Below are 10464 nucleotides of genomic sequence, written 5' to 3'. Positions count from 1 at the left end.
GTTTAAACCTTTTAATTGTTTTTTTAAAGAAAATCAACTTTAATATGTAAATAATAAAAAAGTGGTGTCGAAAATGTCAAATTGCAGTGAAGTTAATTTATTATAATCAAAATTTATATAATTTATTTATATGCTTAAAAAGAAGAACAGTGATTTAGGTCCTCATGGGCCCTCATAATTTTTCTTTTTTTTAATAAAAGGCTATAATTAATGAAGCAAAGATGTAGTGCGGTAAAAGTACAAAATACCATAACCGCGTGTACAAAAGTTAAGGGTTTTAAAAAATATTCCTTCTTTTTAAAAAAGATTCTGCTCAGCTCAGCAAAAGAAATAATTAAAAAATTAACCCGAGAAGTCACACAAAACGTGAGAACACTCCAGAGAAATCTGTTACAGTTAATCATTAAACTACTATAAATTATACTTTTGAACTTACTTATAAAGTAAAAAAATCTATTGATGTATATAAAACTATATAAATATACCCAAACATATGAAAAGATAGCCGTTTATTATAAATAAGAAATAGGTTGAGAGCAAGGGATAAAAAACAAACTACAAGTTCTATAATGGCCCAAATTCGTGCTAAAGTTATATATAAGTATAATACGTTAGAGATATATTAAAAAAAAAAGATATACTATACCCCAGACATATTGCTCACATAAATTAGCGTTATATGTTTCATGAGTCAAATCTGTTTAAAAAATAAATGGGTTGCTTCAGTAACTTTGGCAAGAAACTGATTTTCATAATTAAAGAAAACGAGGTAAAAACATGCTAACCCGAGATGCTATAAAACAAAGAATCAGGAGTGGCTTTGCAGGTGAAATCTACGGGAGAGCAATGAAGCCCGTCACGTATACAAACAGACCACAAGTCAAGCTCAAATGTTTCCTTCTGAAATTTATGCTAATATTTAGAAAGTTAGCAAACTTTTTAGTTGGACAAGCGAAAAAAAGCTCAAGCGAGTAACACGTGGATTCACAATTGCGGGTTACACCCGGCGAGGAGCCAAAGTGGCTTCTGTTTAGTGTGGAATATTTAGTCGGGCTTGTCTTATTTTATTTGCTTTGAGAGAAAGCTATTAAACTAGGGTAGGCCCTGTTTAAGTGTTGTACTTGAAAGTGATTTAAACCAGGAGTCGCTCGTGTAATTATCTGATAGGTAAAAATCTTACCTACATTTTAACACTATTCCTCGATGGTTTTATTGGCATATAAAGATTTTCTACACCTTGTTCAACACGAAAAAATAGTGTACTTATATTTTACAGCATGGTTGCTTAAAAATATAAACATTATGAGAAAAATATCTCCTCATGCCATTACTAAAAGAAGATAGGTGTCAAAAGATAGGAGTTAATTAAGTAAAATCTTTAGTTAAAAGCCTTAAACTTTTTACACTGAAGTTTACTTAATAATATAATTCTTTCCTCCATCATACCTCGACTTATTGCATATATCGATACTTATTGAAATTTGCTGATTCAATAGTAATATTATAGTATTGAAGACAACCGAAAGTAAATATAAGTAAAAAATTGTATAAAAAGAAACCTTTAATATTTTAATACTTCCATGAAAACATAAGCTTGTGACCAGTGCAATTAAGTAGAGAGTTGAAATTATCACCGGCAAATTATTTTTAACTAATATTGTGAAAGGTATAAATAATTAGGTGTTAGAGGAATTATTCTCCTAGATTAAAAAAGCTTTTTTAAGTTTGAGGATAGACCAAAGTAAACTTTCCCTGGTCAAATAGTCTCACAAAACAGAAGTCTACCATATAGTTGTCATTTTAAAAAAAAAATTTTTTATTTTAATTTGATAAAATATTAGTTTATATTTATTTATATATTAGTTATGTACATTTCTTAGCCGTAAACTAAGTATGAATGGTTTACAACATAGAACTACTGAAAAGAAAATTTAAACAACTTATAAGGTAAGTCAACTCCAGGGAAAATTGATATTTTATCATCCTTTCAAACTATTAATTCTCTGTAAAGGACTGCCGTTTAACAAACAATTTTGCAAAAGAATTTCAGGTGGTTTTCACGCAATTGATTGATTTTATAATTGTTTTAATTGGTGACTGTAGTGATAACTGTTTAAGGTATCAATTCTTGCATCTACATTATTTTAATTTAAAAAATCATGGCGGCCTTTAAATCGTTTTTATGTAATTACCTTTGTTAAAAGTCTTTAAATAATAATTTGTTTTTCCTTTTGCCATGGAAACCTACAGCATATCTTCTGTGTACTCATATTTTGACATATGCTTTTCTATTCATCTCAACTAAAAATTTGTTAGGTTATAATATATTATAGAATTGATGAAATAATATTTATATTTGTTTATGTTACTTTTTAATTAATTATATATGATTAGTTGATGCTTGTAGAGAAGCAATTTTGTACATCTTGGAACATAATAGCTAGTTCGAAGTGCCATGGGTATTAACTAAAATTAGTTTGCGAATTTTTGTTTTCGAAGATACTTTATATTCCCCATATATTTTATTATGCGTAAAATTTCTAATGCGTCATTTGTTTAACCGAAAATTTTTTATAGAATATTCAGCTTTCGTTAAGGGGAATTTTTACTTTCTTTAACGCAGCCATATTTGAAAAAAAGATAACGATGATACGTCAAAGAAGAGTAAACTTATAAAAACGACCTTCAGTTTACCACAAAATACTTGCAGATATTATTTAAATCATTTTTTAAGTAGCACACTAAAGCTAATAATTAAGCCAAAATATAGAGTTCTGAACACTACAGGTAAACTTGTTGCTAAAAACTAATATATATGAAGAAGAGGAGATGAAGAGAAGCCTAGAAGGCTAAAGGGGTTTTGTCACGTATTTATAGTTTTCTTCAACTAGTTATTTTCTCCCATTCTGAGGGTTTGGACATTCGAATTTATTTTTGATTTTTATAAAAGGTTCAGAGTAACAGCCATGTATCTTGTTAGAAACCAAATATTACTTAAGCTTCAATGCAAATTTTAACTATCTACGATTTGTTTTAAAAAAAAAGGGTAAAAAAGGTTTGTTTTTTTTACTTAAAAAAAAGAATTTCCACTTCAACAATAGTTTTTAAAGATGACACCCTTCCTTTTCTTTTCATCCTTAAAAATACTCGCTCTTAATGCCTCCTTTTCCAGTTTTTTTTTTACTTTTTACAAACTACAAAAAGCTCGTATTATCATGCAATTTTGAAGTTAGGGTAATGAAATTAAAAAAAAATTTAATTCAGTATACTTTAAAATTCCGAGAAAGCTTCAATATTTAAAAAGAACTGAATATAATTTTTTTTATTAGCTTACATTGCAAAGTAAGCCCCGTTTAATTAAAAAGAAACTATAAAAATATACTTAAAAAATGAAAAACAGGCATTTATTAAGAAAATTTAGTTTTTAAAAGATGAAAGTATACTAAATCTTTTAAATTAGTTTATTTTGAAAAATGAATGAATAAAATTGTTAGAAGACTAGGTTTTACAAAAGATGTAAAAAATAGTTAAAATGGAAATTTAACATTTGTTACGTATTTAATGAATATTAAGAAACCGACTTATTTTGTTGGTTTCTTTTAATCCTTTCGGAGAACTTGTAAATATAAAATATAAATAATAAGTTGTTTATTAAAATTTAGCTTTTTTCATTGAGGTAATTAGCAACCATACAACTTCTCTAAAAATTTTTTCGAACTAACCTCAACCCTAACCCTAACCCTAACCCTTAACCCCTAAGCGGGTCAATATTATATATTATATATTATCTTTAAGCATAGTAGTACTTAAATAGATAGTGAAAAATACGTTTGTAAAATAAACAAATAGTAGAAATTATGCTTACAATCGACTACTTTCATTTCTCGTTCGTTATTAGCATTAGAGGGTGAGGTACAAAACATATAACACTGACAGGGCAGGGGGAAATGAGAAGAACTAATAAGATACTCTGTAAACACAATCAAAATAGTAGTTTCGATGCCAAGCTTTAAAGAAATTACTTTTTAGCTCCACTAAACTCAGGCAACTAGTACTTGATGAATAGTTTTCGTAATGGTAGCAAATTTCATTAGAAGATCTAAAAATGCGTTACCACAGTACAATATATATATTTGGAGATATTATCCCTACTTTTACTTATATAATTTATGATTTAGTGCTGTATCAAGATACCATAATAATAAAAAATTAAAAATTCGTCAATAAAATTTAGACTTGGCAAACAAGGAAGGAAACATAGCACATATAGGGAAAAAGAATTTTTAGGATGAACAACTGGAGGGGTTTTGTTAACCAAAGACAAGTACGCTAATAAAGTTACAGTCTACAATAATTATATTACTAAGCTTTTAAGGAACATCAAATTTTTTTTAAAAAAATCAGCAATTAAAAATTTTGTGGGACTTTACTAATAATTGCGTTGATAAGTTGTTTTACAATAAATTTTTTTTTTGACAACATTAAAATATTGTTACTAAAAAAAACCTTAAGGTATGCACCTCGGAAGCGAGAATCAGGATACAAACCCATTATTGTAATAATTTAACAACTGGGATTATCAATCTACAATTTATATATCTCTTATATAATGGATAAAATTTTGCCGAATTATAGGAATAAAAAAGTTTTGTAAAGAAAAACATAAAAAGCTACCACAAAAAATTGTCGGATCTAAATTGGCAGTAGATTATAGAGTATACCCATATCTTTTAATAGATTAACGATTATTAAAAAGGAAGTTACAGAATTAATATTATAAATTACAAAAGTAAAAACTAATGTTTTGGCAAAGAAACTCGTTTACAATCTCAAGTTTTATAGTTGATTAGCTATACTAAAACAGATGGGTCCAAAAACAAAGTGTTACATTGTTAAATGAATCATTAGATGAACTTTCTTTAATTGATACCATGTATCAGGCTATCATACTCAGGATGGACCCCAGGGAAAATTATTACCTTAGACATTACTCGGAGTTTATTGTAAAAATTAAAAAGATAAAGAAAACATAAAATATCAAACACTTCAATAAACACATTATATATATATATATAATTTAGAAATAAAAACATCTTGAAAGTAATACGTAAAGATACATGGAATTAAAAAATAAAAATTCATTTTTACTATAAGCTGGAAAGACTTCTAAGTAGATAAATAACAGGAAAAGTAACCTATATGTGATAAGATGAGGAGTATTCTAAAACGCACGGGTGTACTTGACACATACTGGAATGAAGCAATGAGAGTCAAAAACAAAGCTCTAAAGTCATTGAATCTTAATATTTTTTTAATTACCGAATAGTAACTATAAAAACTTATCGGCTGCAATATATAGCATTAAAATTTAATGTAAACTGGCATATTTAAACAAGACTAGGATGATATATTTAGCCTTACTACCCTATTAATAATGCATGCAAAGTTTAAATTTACATCCCACCTTAGTAGGGAAAGTCTAACCCTAAGCACCGTTTCTTTTCTCGAAAGTAAGGATCTAATTAATCCTTTCCTCTTATCTACATTGTTCCTGTAAACTAGATGATTTTCACTTTGGAAGCCTGCTGCGGTTATGAGTATGACCACATATATTTTATTTACGGAAACCAAAAAGTTTAAGAAAAAGGCCGAAAAATGTCTCTCTTTCCTTTTTTTGTTAGTTCCCCATCTCAACACTCCCTTTCTTCTGATTTTCATAGACCAACTAAATGCACCGAACAGCCTCTAATTGTTTCTAGCTAAAAGATGAAGTGTTGCGTAAAATCCTAAGTCCATGCTATCTTACCGCCACCATATTAAACTCCCTTTTAAACTTCTTATCAACAAGAAGCTTTAATACGCTCTAAACAAAACAGGAACTAGTAGCACAACAATATGCTATGATCGCTATACACAATTCGTAAACATTCTAACAAAATTAGTATAACAATATTATTAGTTTTCTTAACATAGAAAGAATAATAAAAGAATACAATCAACAAAGATCTCAACGCAACACCCCTCTTAAACTATTTTATGCATGTAGCGTACCCTATGAGATTAAAAGTTCACATAACCTTTTTCAAAGTAACTACTCCTGCGGCAATACAAACACACCATTAACGATCCATAAGACAGTTCAATATACTTTTAAAAGCCAAAAAAAAATAGTATTTAGTTTTTAATCCTACCCTAAAGAAAGGGGTACATGAAGCAGCGGGCGCGTAGAAGTTAAAGAGCAAGAAAATAAAAAAAAAGTTATTACAAAAAAATAAATGAGACTTTTTTTATTTATTTATAAACCACTATGGCTCTTACAAAAAATTTTCTTATTTGGATAGTATAAAATCCTTTACGTTGCAGAACGTAGTAAACGAGAGCGGTGAGAGAAGGACTTATTATTATTAGAAAACAGGAGCTATAAATTTATACTCTAATAAAAAATTAAATATTAAGCAACGCTAATCTCTATAGGTTTTATCAAATACCAGAGATTAATTGAAACGCATTCACCTAAATTTTTTAAGACCCTTTAAACTTTTCTATTGTTTTAAAAAATTGCGGCATGGTAATCACAACAGCTTTTCTTTATATTGAACGAAAAGAATCCCTTTCTGTTCACAAACCACGAAAGATAAATCTTATTAAACACAACTACCTAATTATCAAAAAATTACTTAGATGTTTCTACAAAAAAAGAAGAATTACGTGTTAATTATTTTAACTCTTAAAAATAGATATGGTTATTAGCACTGCTTAATTTGATAAATAAATATTTAATTCCATCATACTTTTTATTAAAAAGATAGTATGTAAGATCGTCTTGAGAAAAAAACAAACAACTAATTCCTCAGTTTAGAATTGAACTACCAGCAATTATAATATTTTTAATGAGATACGAGTTAGTACCTTTAATTTAAATTTTTCTGTTGCATCAATTGTGCACACCTTATTTATATCTAGCACATTATAACTGTATATACCTAATATATGAAGCAATACAGCTTGGTCATATGATGCCCTTATGATGGTTTATGAATTAACTACTAAGAGTTTAAATACTGTTGACACAGTTAAACATTAAATAAATAAATTTTTTTATAAGACATTAAAAAAATTATAGTGATATAATAACCAAGCAATTAATTATATCCAAGGCCCTTATAATATTTTGAGACTGTATACAAATTAAAATAAAAATCTTAGTCACAGAAGCAATATAGGCTCTATAATATCAGCTTTGCAAAAAGAGGATTTTCATAAAAGGTCTGTGCTGAAATATTATATATGAAAATTATTGACCAAGTATTCTTTAAATTCTGGGCTTTTGGGCTCTGAAGTATATAGTTCTTAAATGGAGATTAAAACAAATTATGCCATGAGCTAAGTTAAATATTCAAATTCGTTCTAAACGCCTATTAGATAATAAAGGCATTTATGCGTTTTGTATAATGTATACTATCAAAGACAGCCCTTACATACCAGATTTAAGTTATAATTATACTAATTATAGAATATATTAAAGCAAAATAACTTTTATATAAAAAGAAATTATGAACTTAAAATCCGAAATCTTGTTGGTTATACAAAGGTTACATTGTAAGTTATACAGGTAAAAAACCCCTACACCTTTGATTTTCTTAATTACAGAAAAAATAAATATATAGAAATTAATTTACCTTCTTAAATCCAAGTTTGTAACAAAACTTATAAATGGCTATGTGGCCTCTGTAAGAAAACTCTAAGTGGAGGAGCTAAGGCGTAAAAATATTATATAAACTTTAAGGATATAGTTCTCACAAAATTCATTTGGTTGTCAGGCTTAATAAAAAAAAATTACCTGAAACATTCAATGGTTAGTTAATACGTCCCATAAATAAAGGAAATTAATGTTGTTATAGTGAATCAATTGTATCCTTACTTAAAAAGATCTATTTTTTAAAAGACACGTTTTTTTTGGTCATCATTTAAATTAAATTTTCACAGATAGGGCCCACCAGTAGGTAAAAAAGAAATAGGCAATGGATTAACCGTTAACATTTTATGTTACATATAGACCCATATACCTATTTTAAGGAGCAGAGCTTTTACCGTTTATTTTTATTTCTTACATCTACCAAGGGCACTTCATATCCAGCATTTGAGGTCGCACGTTCTACAAGAAAGCATTAGTGGGTGTTTAAGCTCAAGTTTAAAGAGAAAGAACCAAATGGTCCTAGTCGTTTATTACCACAATAAAGTTGAAAGCTAATAAATGCAAAGGAAAAGATGAGCTATTAACTGAATTTTTAATTTGCTTTTTGTATAATTAAATAATTAGTATTCTTAATTAACATATCAAAAAATAAATTGTAGTTAAACTAATTCGAAAAAATGGTGATCTTGCATATTTATTTTACATCTCCGATTAGAAAAAGGAATTTGTGGTTTTTAAAAGCATTATATTGCTTACAAATATAGATATAAGACAAAAAAATATGTCTATATAAAACATACAGCCGAAACTATAGAAGAAAATACTAAATTTGTGCAAATTTTTTTCTTAAAGCTAATTATATATTTATCACTATCGCTAAATTTAACTATTTCTAAACTGGTTAATAGTAACAGTCTTCAGTTTAAATTAAACATTATTTTATAAATAAAAATTTAATAATTAGGAATTAAAAAAATTATAAATTTTAAGGTTTCAATTTACAAATAATAATAAATTTATATATTTTAAGTTAAACTGAAGTTGTCAAAGGGTGTGAGCATATTTCACGTTTGAAGGCGCTATTTAAAAAGTTATTTTATAATATTTTAAAAATTATTAAATGTTTGAATCTTTAATCATACAGTACAAATTTACTTAAATTATGAGAGGGTAATGACATATCTGAAGTTGAACATAAAAATATACTTTTCATAGGTAGTTGCAAGAATATGAATGAAGTTATCTGTCTATGGAGGAAATAAGATAATTAAATAGTTTATATAATTATTTAAACTAGAATTTACTTTTTTAAAAAAATATAATAGGTTATTATTGATACAAAAAGTTCATTATAAAACACCACTTCCTTGTGCCGAACCTACTTTACGTGTTAAAAAGTTGCGCACTAAAAGTGCAAATTTTTTTTTTATCTCAGCAGAAAATTCCTGTTTTATATGAGCCTGTCATGTCAAGTTCAACGATCTTATAACAAAACTATTTAATTCTTAAGATTATATGTAATGAGTTAGGAACCAATAAAATTTTTTAGCTTAAGCTCGTAAATATCCCATTATTCTTATTACTACTTACCATTAGAAAAAATCTAATTAAAATAACACTGTTTTTTTATTAACTTAATTTTATATAAAAATGCTATCATGAAGTCTTGTAATATTTTTATAAGTTTGTTATTAAAATTCTAGAGTACCTTTTAATTTCCTTATAGTTGCCCTCAAAATTCAGTTTACGTTCCTAGTTTGTTCGCGAATCAATGCAATATATAGCGAGTTTTTCTTAGCAATGTGCTTGAAGAAACTTAATAAGTTTTCTAATAATCTCTATTTTAAGGTCTTTATAAGCATAAAAAGAAACCCAGGCCCTGTATTGGAAATGTAAACTTTTAACAAAACTGTTGGCTTATTTTTGTTTGTATATGTAGGTATCATGTTTAAAAACAATCATGATTGAGTAACAGAGCATAAAGGACAGAAGAGTTAGTATTCTTAAAAGACAAGAGAATTTATATATGATGAGCATATTATTTTAATACTATGAGATTAATAGAAATTATGTATTTTTAAAATACATGAAGATAACATAAAGCGTGTTTTCCTAAATGAATCTAATGAACTAGTTTAAGCTGTTTTTCTTTCATGTTCTATACAGCTAACTTACTTCTCGTTGCAGAAGCCTTAGAAACGATTTAAAGGATTCTATCAGTATTTTTAAGCATTCTTTATTCCAATTTCTGATTTATTAAAACAGTTTGGCATGGTAATACCCTCTATCTATTAACTTACTACTTGAAAGATACCCAAGGTTTAACAAAAGGATTACTTTACCAAATATAGCTTTTTGTTTGTTAGTTAACTTTAAATTATAACTGGGATATGTTATGTTGTTTTTCAGCAATTATAATAAAATGAAGTTTTGTTCAGAGACTTAAAGATTATAAATAATAAATAATGATATTAAATTTAATCTACTTGATCTTTTGTTTTGGCAATCCTAGAAGTAATAGTTTATAATTAAGACTATAAAGAATAAGTAGCTAAACGTAATTTATTGTTTTACGTATTAGTAGTTGAAGGGATATTAGTATGCCTATCTAAATGCTAATTTTTTAACAGGTTATATTTATTTTAGGTTATTTTATAAGAAACTGAAAAATTTTAATGAAATTGTAACCACCATGTTAAATTAATTTTAAATATAATTGCATCTTATGAAGGCAATATCTTTATATTTTGAAAATAATGATTAGTAAA

At 27.0% G+C, this 10464-nt stretch overlaps 1 long non-coding RNA gene across 1 annotated transcript; it reads right to left on the bottom strand.

Annotated features, from left to right (window-relative positions):
- Window positions 1-312: 312 nt before the first annotated feature.
- Window positions 313-906, bottom strand: LOC135144871 (uncharacterized). Its single transcript, XR_010283253.1, has 4 exons — window positions 786-906; window positions 647-697; window positions 486-585; window positions 313-387 (listed from the first exon to the last, which is right to left on the bottom strand). It is a non-coding gene; the product is annotated as an uncharacterized LOC135144871 (long non-coding RNA).
- Window positions 907-10464: the final 9558 nt, after the last annotated feature.

Source organism: Zophobas morio, unplaced genomic scaffold, assembly GCF_036711695.1.
Source record: "Zophobas morio isolate AGI-343-1 ecotype UQ-CSIRO unplaced genomic scaffold, CSIRO_AGI_Zmor_V1 ptg000110l, whole genome shotgun sequence".
NCBI lineage: Eukaryota > Metazoa > Arthropoda > Insecta > Coleoptera > Tenebrionidae > Zophobas > Zophobas morio.
The sequence above is the reverse complement of the archived record's forward strand: the minus strand, read 5'-3'. Positions and strand labels throughout refer to the sequence as shown.